The sequence below is a fragment of the Apium graveolens genome, unplaced genomic scaffold (assembly GCF_009905375.1).
Source record: "Apium graveolens cultivar Ventura unplaced genomic scaffold, ASM990537v1 ctg2654, whole genome shotgun sequence".
NCBI lineage: Eukaryota > Viridiplantae > Streptophyta > Magnoliopsida > Apiales > Apiaceae > Apium > Apium graveolens.
The window spans coordinates 70254-84044 of record NW_027417754.1 but is presented as its reverse complement, the minus strand read 5'-3'; the positions used below and the strand labels follow the sequence as shown (position 1 = coordinate 84044).

Below are 13791 nucleotides of genomic sequence, written 5' to 3'. Positions count from 1 at the left end.
AGTACACTTGTACACATCTTACTAGAGTACAATTCCAAGTGTAATGTGCAGCAGGTGTCTGATATGTCGTAATATTCTCAAGTCTTGTCACTGGTGCTATATGTTAGATACTGCTTCCTGATAATAACCTAGCACAATATACAAAATTACAATGATAACATTCCCAGCTTGCAAACAGCCATATCCCTCAGATAAACCTTTGCTGTTATCTCCAAAGGTAACCAGGGGGCCAGCTTTCTCAACCACATTTGATAGCAGGGCTCTATCTCCGGTCATATGTCTTGATGATCCACTGTCAAGAATCCACACTACCGGTTATACTTGTTTAATGCCCTGCACTACAAATGGATTAGACCTTCTTCGGAACCCAAACTTGGTTGGGCCCGGCATACTTGTAGAACTGTCCTTTGTCAGGCAAAACAACATTTTTAATCTTAATGGTCTCAACTTTCTCAATGACTGAACATTTGACCTTGTAAACAGCCTTAACAAATTTCTGTTTAAGCTTAGGCACAAATGTCTCCTTTCTAGCCTTAGAAGGACTAGCAGTCTTAGACCTATCATGTTTCTTGTTATTCACATGCTGACGAGGAGTAGTCTTATCATTAGACACATGCTTACCATTAAAATAAGCATACATCATATTAAAAGCACAAGACATACAATTAGCAACACCACATGCTTTATGAGAGTGATTAACAGCAGGCAATTTATGCATGGTAGACATGGCATTATTGTTATCGAACTCATGTGTGTCTGAGTTAGTCTCAGTTGCTTTCACAACTTTGACTGGAACTTTAGACTCACTTGACTTGGAAACAATCTTCTCATTAGCATGATCCTCAGCACGTATTTCTTCTTGAATAACAGAAGAGGTCGCATCAAATGGTTCAGCAATTGATGCTTTATAGAGGGGTTCATCAACACCCTTAAGCACATGTGGTACTTCCCTCCCTTTAGCACAGACATGAGGAGGGGAGTTTATGCCTAATTCTCCAATAGCAGCATTGTAATCATAACCTATTCCAGATGTTTGATTAACAGCTTGCTTACTGTAGAACTCTTTAGCCTTCGAACAAGAATTGAAGTAGGCTCTAACCTTAGTCTCAAGACCGGTGATCTTGTCTTTGAGAATAGTTTCGAGTTTTCTATAACAGTCAACTCTATTCTCTAGAAAAGATACCTGTTCTTTTAATTTGTCTTGATTAATGTGCACAAGTCTTAATTCATTGACCTCTTTCTCAAGGTCTGTGATCTGTAAACTTAACAGTTCATTATCACGACGTGCACAATCTAAGTTACCTCTTAGATGATAAACCATTTCAGCATCAGAAAGTTTTACCTCTATTCTTGACGATGAAGCTTTTCCATCAATAGCCATAAGAGCAAGATTTCCTTCATCTTCATCTTCACTGTCAGTATCATCCCAGCTTCTTCCCTTTGCCAGATAAGCCCTTTTAGAGTTCTTTCTTACTTGCTTTGGCTTCCTACATTCTGTGGCAAAATGTCCCAACTCATTGCAGTTATAGCATCTAATGGTGCTCCGATCAACCATCCCTGTTTTGTATCCACCACTGCTGGTGTTAGAGGATGAAGATCCACCTTTCTGGAATTTGTTGTAGTTGGACTTGTACTTAAGCTTGGGATTCCTCTTGAATCTGACATGGGAGAATCTCTTGACAATTTGGGCCATTGACTCGTCTTCCAATTGCTCCAGCTCTTCCAAGGAATAAAAATCATCACTTGATTGATTTGTAGTAGGAGGATCATATTCTGCTACTAACTCATTTTCCTCACCCTTGGAAAACTGTACCATTCTTTCTAACTGTTGAGATTGTTGTTGTTGTTGACCTTCAGCTACAAGTACAGTAGATGTGCTGACCATTCTATCCTTCCCGTAGACTTCCTTCTGTTGAATCTGCTCCAACTCATAGGTTTTTAACACTCCATAGAGCCTGTCCAAAGAAATCTCACTCAGATCTCTAGCTTCTCTAATGGCAGTGATTCTATGTTCAAGATGAGCTGGCAGTGTTAAAAGGAACTTTTTGTTGACCTCCCTGATTGAATAATACTTTCCATTGATGTTCAGGTTGTTGATCAACGCATTGTACCTCTCAAACACTTCAGTAATTCCTTCTCCTGGATTTGATTTGAAATGTTCATATTCAGAGGTTAGGATTTCCAACTTGTTCTCCCTAACTTCTTCTGTGCCTTCATTAATCACCTCAATAGTTTCCCACATGTGTTTGGAATTTTTACAGTTCATCACATGTCTGTTCATCAAGGGATCAAGGGAATCAATTAATATTAATTGAAGGCTGGCATCCAAGGAGGCTTCTTCCTTCTCAGCAGGAGTAAAATCTTCAGGCTCTTTTGGATAGGTTCTAGCTTCAGTAGTCACCACACCATCTATTATTACCTCCGGTTCAATAACCATCAGAGTTTTTATACCCTTCTTTAACAAGTTTGAATATTTGGGATTTGCAACTTGTAAAAATAATAGCATCTTCTTCTTCCACATGATATAATTCTCTTTATCAAATTGTGGAATTTTAACGGTTCCAACTTTATGTGAAGTCATTATGAATTTTTGAATAAATAAAAATTCAAGGAGTTGAAAAATCACAAAAGTCTAGGATCTTGATTTGTTCGTTAATCAGAAGGCTCTGATACCAATTGTTAGGTCCCAATGTGTTTGTAGAAGGGGGGGGGTTGAATACAAACAGTACCGAATAATCGAATTAAATGCGGAATAAAAAATGTGAAACAAAATTCAAGTTAAATAAAAATATTATTAAACTTGAAAGGTGTTACAACAACTGTATCGATTACAAGGAATTAATCTCAAATTAATTATCACAAATCTAGAATAAATTCGACATGAACTTTTTCTATTTTTGTAATAAAAAGATTCAAATGCTAAACGCAATTTGAGATTAAGTTCTAGGGATTTTGATCCGCTAGATTGTTACACAAGAACAAGATAAAGATTTCTAGTTGATTGGATTTAACTTTACAATCTAGAAATTGATCTTGAATTAAACAGATGAAAAATGTAATATTTCAAGGCGGCTGCTTTTCTTGTTCTTTGTTCTTCTGTTTGAATGATTGATTTTTGAGATGCTGCTTCTCTGCTTCTATTTAATCAATCAGCTGAATAGAATTTAATTGGCATGACAATCCTATAGCTGGCAAGACTTTCGGTAGGACAATTGATTGAACTAGCAAGACAATCTGAATGAACTAGCATGACAATCAGAATGAACTAGCAAGACAATCATCCTCCTAGAGTAACTTTCGGTGAGACAATTGACAATGGCCTAGCATGACAATCGGTATGACAATCCTGATTGTCATGCTAGTTCATTTTCAATTGTCTTGCTGATTTAATGCTTGAATTTAATCCAATTAAACTTCTGAAAATTCCTAAAATTCCTAGAATTAATTCAGAATTAATTAATCAATTAATTCAATTAATAAATAAATTATTCTTCGCAGATATAATTTATTTTCTTAATTAAATTAGATGACTTAATTAATTAATAGAGAATTAATTCTAGTCTTGAGCAGCAACCATTCTTCTGCAAATCTTCTGAAAATCACTGAAAATTATGAATCAATTCCACCACTTCAACGCTGACACTCGATGTACTGTCTGGTTCATGAGTGACTAACTTCCGTGACGTTTCTTCATGTCTTAACTTTGACACTTTGATTTTCTTCAGATTAAATCCTTGTAATTAATTGATACTCTGACGAGATCTCTGTCACTTGATTAAATCCACGATCTTGATTTATATCACTGAGGCATGATCAACTTCTTGAACTTCTTCCAGTGAATTAACTCCTCAAGTCTGTAGATGAACCTTGTTTCTGAATCCTTTGACAGATATTACTTTGCGAGATCTCTCTGACGGTCGATCCACTATTTACTTATTACATTCTTATTTGAGTTGAGTTGAATCCTCGAATATACAAATAGGCTATGACATATGACTTACAACACTGATCCGTAGCATGAGAACCTGCACAAAGCTCACAAACCATAGCTATTTGATTAACTCCATACGTAGCCAAAGAATCAACCTTCATTGATAGCGCTTGGAGCTGGGCTGCAATAGCGGTGGCTGCATCAACTTCCAGAATACCTGCTACCTTGCCTGATGTCATCCTCTGAGTTGGGTTTTGATGCTCATTACCAGCCATCGTCTCAATAAGATTGTACGCCTCAGTATAGCTTTTAGCCCATAAGGCGCCTCCAGCTGCTGCATCGAGCATGGGCCGAGATTGAGCCCCCAAACCATTATAAAAACCAGTGATTACCATCCAATCCGGCATTCCATGATGTGGACATTTTCTCAACATTTCCTTGACGTTCCCAAGCCTCGCACATAGATTCTGTAGGTTGCTGCGCAAACTGAGTAAGAGCACTCCTCATAGCAGCAGTCTTTGCCATTGGATAAAACTTCACCAGAAACTTTTGCGCAAGATCTTGCCACGTAGTGATTGACCCAGCTGGTTCAGAATGTAACCAGTCTTTAGCCTTATCCCTCAGTGAGAATGGGAAAAGCCTCAACTTGATAGCCTCATCAGTCACGCCATTATACTTAAAAGTGCTGCAGATCTCGACAAAATTCCTTATGTGCATGTTGGGGTCTTCAGTTGCCGCTCCTCCAAAAGAAACAGAATTCTGCACCATCTGAATAGTGCCCGGCTTGATTTCAAAGGTGTTAGCTTGAATAGCCGGATGAAGGATGCTTGACTGAATGTCATCAATTTTAGGCCGAGAAAAATCCATAAGAGCTGGATCAGCTTGAACAATATGATCTCCCATGTTTACTGGTTCTTTCTGCTCAGTTCCTGAATCCGAATCCTCAAAATCTAACTTCTCCGGTGTATCAAGAACTTCGTCTTTCTCCTCAGCTGTATCTAAGGTCCTCTTGCGAGCACGAGAACGAGTTTGCATAAACGCACTAAAGTACCTGAAACACACCCGAAAAGAGTAATTAACTACTACGTCCTAATCACTGAGTCCTAATGACCAATGATGGTAAGTACATAAACTAAACAACTACGCCGAGTCCCCGGCAGCGGCGCCAAAAACTTGTTAGGGCGAAATCACGCACTAATATTCACGCAAGTATACGCGTTCGCAAGTAATATAGAATACTTTCTAATTCGTTCCCTCAGAGACTCAGACTAAGTTATTGTCTAATTTAACTCACTCACCAATGTATGATTACTTCTCAATGTTAAGATAATAACACTTAAAATTGTTGATTAAATATTAACTATAATTAACTACTTAATTAACCACTTAACTAACACTGCAATTTATCAATAATAAAACACTCATGAGATCACAACTTCATTATTACTTCCTTCTATAGCCATAGTTATTACCTTTAGCATGTGACAGTGATGATATTAATCGAATAACACAAAACTGATAAAAGCCAACTTTCATTGTACTAATACCATTCTACCAAACATCCACGATTAAGATAGAAATTGAATAGTCATCAATTATGTTGAGTTCCTATATGTCTACAGAAATTGACAACACAACGATTTAAGCACAAGTTATTCCTTTTGATTACATAGGGCAAATAAAACTGTTAGAGTTACCCACTAATCATGCACAACGTACATGAACCTATGCTAGCATGGCAAGTTCTAAATCTCAAGATCCACTGTCGCTTCACAAGAGATTAACACCCTATCTTATATGTTCAGGACGCACATAAGACGAATACGCACAACCAATACTAGATATCATGCAATCATCACACACTAAAGTATTAAACAATTAACTAAAGAATTCCATAATAAATCCGTTGCAACCCCACGATCACGATTAGCCCATAATAGAACTTATCGCCATCATGGGTTCATATGAAATCATGATAAACGAACACAAGAAAATAACAACTAAACTAATTATATTAAAACAGAGTACGTCACAAGAGTAAATAAGTCAAAGCAAGAAAACTAGCATCCAACGTTACAACGAAACAAGAATCACAAGAATATATGCTTCCTCTTCGTTGCTGTGTGCTAAATCGGTCTTCTTCCTTATCTCCTTCGCTTCTTGCAAAACACAATCTAAAACATAATCCCCTCTTAATACTCTGTGAAAAACGTCTCAAATCTACTTATATAATAGTCCCATAAAACTCAGATTACATAGAAGTTGGAAGCCAAACAGAAGTAGAAGTCTAAAACAATATATTATTTTCCCCGACCCTGCGCGGCCGCTCAGCATTTCTGCGCGGGCGCGCAAGGCTGCTGCGCGGCCGCTCAGCATTGCTGCGCGGGCGCGCAGGACCCTACTGGAAAATTTCCAGGTTTGCTCCGTTTCTTCGCCGTAATCTGCCCGTTCTTTTCCTCTCGCAATGGTGAACACATGCCAAGGCTTATTCTTGATGATTCCTCCTCTGAAATGCAACTAATACCCTGAAATGCATAAACACTAGAAAAACGCATCAAATACACAAAATACTTGATTTCAAGACACCAATTTAAGTCATTTTAAGACGTTCTAAGTGGTATAAAATGCCACTTATCAGGAGGCGCCGCGGGGTCAAAACCCCCCTTCAGTGTTGTTTTGTAGGCACCCAACAGCAGCTACAACTCACCAAACGAAGGAAGGTCCAAGCACGGCGTTGGAAGGAGCCGCCTGCTCACCGGAGTTATCACTTCTAATATTTAATCTTTATTTTACTACTTATGTTCAATATTCTATTTGTATTTTTAAATTGAATTTGTCGATTTTCTTGAATAAAATCGAGATTGTATTGCTCGAGCATATTTGGTATTATTATTTTTATTAATAATAACTTAAAATCCGTATGATACACGATTTCCTTTAATATTTAATATTTTTATTTATATTTTATATAATTTTATTATAATTCTAATATAAATATTTAAATATTAAAATTAATAAATGTATAATTATAATTCAATTGTGTATAATTTTAAGTTAACATCAAATAGTACAATATAATTTGCATCTTGTTTCCACGTATATTTATTTTTACATAATTAAATAAATTGTTGCAATAGATTTTAACTTAAGAAAAAACTTTCGAGTATTTATAAAATATTTTTAAAAACCATATATCACACATTTTACTAAGGTTGAGAAAATAAAATAAAATCAAACGAATCGAGCCGAACCACGCCATTTTTTTGGGTTTTTGACAGTTCAACTTGACATACAGTAAAACCTCGATAAATTAATACCTTTGGGACCATGAAAAATTATTAATTAATCAAAATATTAATATATAGATAAATTAATAATTTATTAATTTATCGATATATTAATAATTTATTAATTTATCGAGATATATTATTTAAAATTTTATAATGTATACAATTCTCAAAATAATAATTTATTTTCATTTATTGAATACTTAAAATAACATTAAAAAATATTTATGAATTTAAGTAGATTGAAAAGATTCACTTATTTAATTAGATTACGTAATGACCTAAAGTTTTCAAAATGGTTCAAAGCAGGGCCCTATCTTTTCTATACCACGCTTGGTTCTATTTACCACAACAATAAAAGGACCTTATTTAACTAAGTACAGCTGGAGCCAGGTGTTGAGAAACTCACTAACAAGTATAGCAACATAGAGGCAAGTGTATAAAGAATTTAACAAGTTTAGGCCAAGACCACAGTTAACAAAACAAAACATGCAGGTAAACAAAATCAGTAACTGAAATAACGTAGAGAGAAAGAAAGATGTACCCGAAACCATAGCTTTCAACAGTGACTGAAATAAAGGTTTACAGATATAAAATGCCAAGAAAATAATCACAGCTAAGTCACCAGGCCTTGCTCGAAGTCCTGGCTGCTCTTGAAGAGATTATTGCCCCCTACCTGCTGCGTTTGGGATGTACGCAATATCTCCACCAGGATAAAACAGCTCGGAGTTTATGTTAACAGCAGCAACAAAACCTCCACTTCGACCAGCACCTCAGTCGCCGGAAAATATCAGCACTTCAGGACTTATGGGAGAGAAATGCAGAGAGGTTGAAGAGAAGAGATGAGAATGTAGTGTATAGTATTCATTCAGTTTAGCCTCTATTTATAGGAGAGGAAAAATGAAACTGTCCACACACTTAATGTCTGAATTAAACTGCTCCATTAATGAAAAAATCAAAACTGATCAGATTTTGAATTCATAAATGAAAAAATCAAAACTGAACAGCTTTTGAATTTAAATTATTTGTAACAGCTTTTCACATTAACACCCACATTATTATCAGAACTTAAGTTAAGTTCTGATTGGACTCATCAGTACTTAAGTTCTGATTCGACTCATCAGTACTTAAGTTCTGATTCTGATATCAGAACTTGTTAAGTTCTGATTTTATTCATCAGTTCTTAAGTTCTGATTCTTATATCATAACTTGTTACAGATCAGATTATTTGCAGGTTCAATATATTTAGACTACTTAGCCTATTTCAGAACCCAACCCAATAATCCAATCACCGATAAATAAATTCGAATTAAAATAATTCTCAAATAAATAAAATCCTCGCCCAGGTCGCCTCGCGTACGCGAGACGCCGAGACATTCGCCCAAATCGCCCTTCGACCCGACCCGACCCGGTCCGGTCCGGTGCGGTGCGGTGCGTGGCGGGGCGGGGCGCGCGTGTGTGTGTGCGCGTGAAGCACACAACAACACAATGGACCATCACACACCTTAGTAGTTGTATACTACTCATGTGGGTAATACCATATAAAGCACACAACCCCCTTTATTTATTTCAATGTGGGACAAACATTCTCAAATTTTTCCAAGCTTTTCCAAGCTACTTTCAACTCTCATTTCATATGGATTTCATTTAAGAAAATTCTTAAAACCATACATGAAAATTTAAGTTCAAATATCATTGAACAATTTCCAATCATTAGATTTTTGGATTAACATCAAGAACATAATTAAATTAAGCTCTAAAATCCTAATTTTCTAACAATCCCCCACAAATCCATACAGAAATGTGATCAATTTCCCATCATGACTTGTTTTTCAGAGTCGGTACCCTTCCGGGTTTGAACCCTCCTAATTCCTCTACTTCAATGGCTATCGGACTCAGATGGAATGTTTCACCTTGAATCTTAATCCGTTTAGTATAACCATATTCCATAGACGACGACAAGTCAAAGGTTATGGTGCCAATCTACGGCTTTGAGACATTAATGGTCATGTCTCGATCCTGTTCGTCGAATACTTCAAGGATTAACCCTATCCTCTAATTGCGACCACACAATTACATTCGCTTAGCTGGGCATCTCCAGAGATATACTGCCTCTATCTCGTCAAATGACTTGATCACATTTAGAGTTTCAACACTCTTGCTTTTCTGGCAGTGTCAGTACCTTCTAGGTTTACAGGGGATAGATTCAGATACTGTAGTATCATCTATGTAGCAAAGGTACTACCAACTCATCCTTACAGCTTGTTATTACCTATTGAATACACTTCAAGGGATCTCCTCTCATGTGTATTGGGTTCCCACTGTTGATGAATTATGATGGGTTGACAATCCCATCCCCAACCTTGACTTAAGGACCACTGCAGGTTCCAGTCCTTTAGTAAGAGGATCAGCTATATTATTCTGAGTTCCTATGAACTCTATAGCTATGATCCTATCAGTCACTAAACCCCTTATAGACTTGAGTCTAACTTGGATGTGTCTCTTAGTTTTAGCATTATGCTTTTTACTGCTAATCTTGTCGATAGTTGTTCGACTATCACAGTGAATAGCAATAGCAGGGAGCGGTCTGCTTACTACAGGTATTGCAGACATAAGTCCGTGTAACCATTCAGCCTCCGTCCCTGTGGCATCAAGTGCACACAACTCAGCCTCAAAAGTAGACCGAGTAACAATAGTCTGTCTGCTTGACTTCCAGGATATTGCTCCACCAGCCAAGGTGAACACGTATCCAGTCACTCCATTGGAACCAGACTTCTTAGCTATCCAACTTGCATCACTGTACCCTTCAAGCACACCAGGAAATCTCCTGTAGTGTAAACTAAGGTACATTGTGCCTTTTAGATATCTAAGTACTCTATCAAGAGCATCCCAATGAGTTCTGTTTGGACAGCTTGTATATCTCGCCAATTTAGACACAGAATATGAAATATCTGGTCTAGTATAGTTAGCAAGATACTGCAAGCTCCCAATAATCTGAGAATACCTTAACTGAGACACAGGCACTCCTGAAGTATTCTTGACAAGGGCAACTTTCGAATCATAAGGTGTACTAGCGATTCTATACTGTGAATAACCATATTTCTCAAGTATATATTTCTCTATATAATGAGATTGAGTCAAGGTTATTCCTTCAGTGGACTGAATCAATTTGATTCCAAGAATCACACTTGCCTCACCCATATCCTTCATTTCAAAATGCTTTTTCAAGAATTCTTTAGTCTCGTTAATAATCTCAATATTGGTTCCAAACAGTAAAATGTCATCCACATATAGGCACAAAATAACACACTCATTACCTTTAACTTTAGTGTAGACACACTTATCACTTTCATTAATCTTATAACTGAAAGGCAATATAGTTTCATCAAACTTTTTATGCCAATCTATGGGAGCTTGTTTCAAGCCATAGATGGACTTGATCAACTTACATACTTTCCTTTCATTGCCTGATGCAACAAATCCATCAGGCTGATCCATATAAATCTCTTCCTCAAGTTCACCATGAAGAAAAGCCGTCTTTACATCCATCTGATGGATGATAAGACCATGGACTGAAGCCAATGCTATAAGCATTCGGATTGTTACCATTCTTGCAACTGGTGAGTATGTATCAAAATAATCAATTCCTTCCTTTTGCTTAAAACCCTTAGCTACCAGTCTAGCTTTGTACTTATCTATTGAGCCGTCAGGGTTCAACTTCCTTTTAAAGACCCATTTGCACCCAATAGTAGAACACCCAGGAGGGAGATCAACCAACTCCCATGTTCCATTGGAAATAATAGAGTCAATTTCACTCTTGACAGCGCCCTTCCAGTGCCTTGACTCAGAAGAATCCATAGCTTGCCGGAAAGTTAAAGGTTTGTCCTCGATATTGTAAGTGATGAAATCACCTCCAAAATCCTTGACTATTTTTGCACGCTTACTTCTCCTTGGTTCCTCTAATTCCTTAGGAATAGAGCTACTACTAGGTTCCGCCCCCACATTTGTCATCTTTTCCACATGATCAGGAATAGAACTTGATGTGTGAGTAGGATCTTCCTCAGAAGTCGTTTCAGGTATTCCAGTCTTCATAGGGTAGACATCCTCAAAGAATGTCGCATCTCGAAATTCAACTATCGTGTTTGCCACTATACCATCTATGTCAGATTTTAACACTAAAAATCTCATAGCTGTAGTGGTTTCAAGATAGCCCAGAAAGATACAGTCAACAGTCTTTGGACCTAGTTTCTTTCTCTTGTGTTCAGGAACAAGCACCTTAGCAAGGCACCCCCACACACGAAGATACTTAAGAATAGTCATCCTGCCTTTCCATAACTCCAAGGGTGTTTTATCCATGTGTTTCAGAGGGACTCTATTCAAAATATGGCAAGCCGTATTTAGAGCCTCTCCCCACATGTATTTAGGCAACCCAGAGTTAATAAGCATACTATTAATCATATCTTTAAATGTTCTGTTCTTTCGCTCAGCAACCCCATTAGACTCAGGTGTGTATGGTGGAGTAACTTCATGAACTATACCATTGTTTGCACAAAATTCATTAAAAGCATTACTCGTATACTCACCACCTCTATCAGATCTCAATCTTTTAAGTAACTTACTAGTTTGTTTTTCTACTTCAGTTTTATATATAATGAATTTACTAAGTGCTTCATCCTTATGTCTAAGTAAATAAACATAACAATATCTACTACTATCATCTATAAAAGTAATGAAGTATCTAAACTGGTCCTTGGTCAACACACCACCAAATTCACAAATATCAGTGTGTACTAAATCTAACAAGTCTGAATCCCTAACAACGTTATGAAAAGGTTTCCTTATCTGTTTAGCAGACACACATACTTGACATTTAGAATTCTTTTCTATGGTATATTTTGGAATCAACTCTAAGTTCATCATGTTCTTAAGAGCACCAAAGTTTAAATGACCTAGTCTAGCATGCCATATATTTGAGGATTCAATACAATTAACAGTAGGAATAACATTATTATTCAAACTTCCCAAAACGGGATCCGCATTAATAACAAATAAACCATTTGACAAGTAACCCTTGCCAAAGAATGTACCAGTGTGAATAAGAACTACTTTATTACACTTAAACGAAATTTCAAAACCACTAGAAACTAAACAGCTTCCACTTATTATATTTCTACGCATGTTGGGAACATGATGCACTCTCGTCAGAGATAGAATACGTCCTGAAGGGAACTTCAGATCCACGTTTCCAACTCCATGTACTTGAGCAACACTAGCATTCCCCATCTTCACAGTCAGGCTATGACTCTGTTGATAAGATATAAATAAACTAATATCAGCACAAATATGTACATTAGCTCCAGTATCTATCAACCATTCATTTGACAGATAGGTAGAAAATATCACAGGGTTGTAGGATACATACCGGTCAACGTTGGTTTCAGAAGCCGTAGCCTCACCAACAACCATGTTCACTACAGGCCCGCTTGCGGTTCCAAGCACAACATTTGCTTGTGCTACCTCGGTTTTCTTCGCTTTCTTCGTAGGGCAGTCCTTACTCCAGTGCCCAACCTGCCCACAAGACCAGCATGGTTTGTTTGCCTTGGGTTTCTTGGCCTTGTCCTTGTCACTCTTAGGTTTATTACTATTAGCTTTCTTAGCAAAAGCCTTTCTCTTTTGTCCTACAGTTGCTATGTTTACCTTCGAGGTACCGTGTTCAGTTGGCATCACATGTCCCTGTTTGGACTTGTGTTGTTCTTGTACCGAGATGTCCAGCATAAGGTTGGTCCAGGTGATCTCTCCTTTCTGTCTTTTCAGGGAGAGAGAGAACTCTTCCCAAGACTTCGGGAGTTTTTCAATCACACTCATCACCTTGAACTTCTCCGGGAGATTCATTCCAGACTCCTTCAAAGCATGCACTATCATCTCGAACTCATGCACCTGCTCAGTCATGGACTTATTGTCCACCAGCTTGAACTCGAGGAACCTTGCCACAGAATACTTTTCTAGACCTTGTGAGTCAGTATTATGTGTCTGGTCCAGCTTCTCCCATAAGAGTTTTGCAGAGTAGGCATCAGAAGAATAGACATCAAACAAAGTGTTTGTTAGTGCCGCAAGAATGGCCGCTCTAGCCACTCCATCCTTCTCAGCCCACTTCGCAAAAGCCTTAACTGTGTCAGCCTTCTCTTGATCCACTACTGGTTTCTCATATTCCACAACCGGCCACAGACCCTTTATAGTCAACCACAGCTTCATCCTTTTCTGCCAGCGAGAAAAGCCAATGCCACCGTTGAATTTCTCCGGTAAACCGGTTAGTTCAACAGCCTGTGGGAAACTATAGGTGGTCCAATCAATGGCCCCAGCAGTTACACCCGAACTGCTACCACCACCAATGATAACCTCACTTTCGTTAACCATTATGCTAAATTCTAAATAACCAATAATCTCTTCAAGAATGTTGAGAAACTCACTAACAAGTATAGCAACATAGAGGCAAGTGTATAAAGAATTTAACAAGTTTAGGCCAAGACCACAGTTAACAAAACAAAACATGCAGGTAAACAAAATCAGTAACTG

At 37.6% G+C, this 13791-nt stretch overlaps 1 non-coding gene across 1 annotated transcript; it reads left to right on the top strand.

Annotated features, from left to right (window-relative positions):
- Positions 1-4336: 4336 nt before the first annotated feature.
- Positions 4337-4441, top strand: LOC141700653 (small nucleolar RNA R71). Its single transcript, XR_012566446.1, has one exon. It is a non-coding gene; the product is annotated as a small nucleolar RNA R71 (small nucleolar RNA).
- The last annotated feature ends 9350 nt before the right edge of the window (positions 4442-13791 follow it).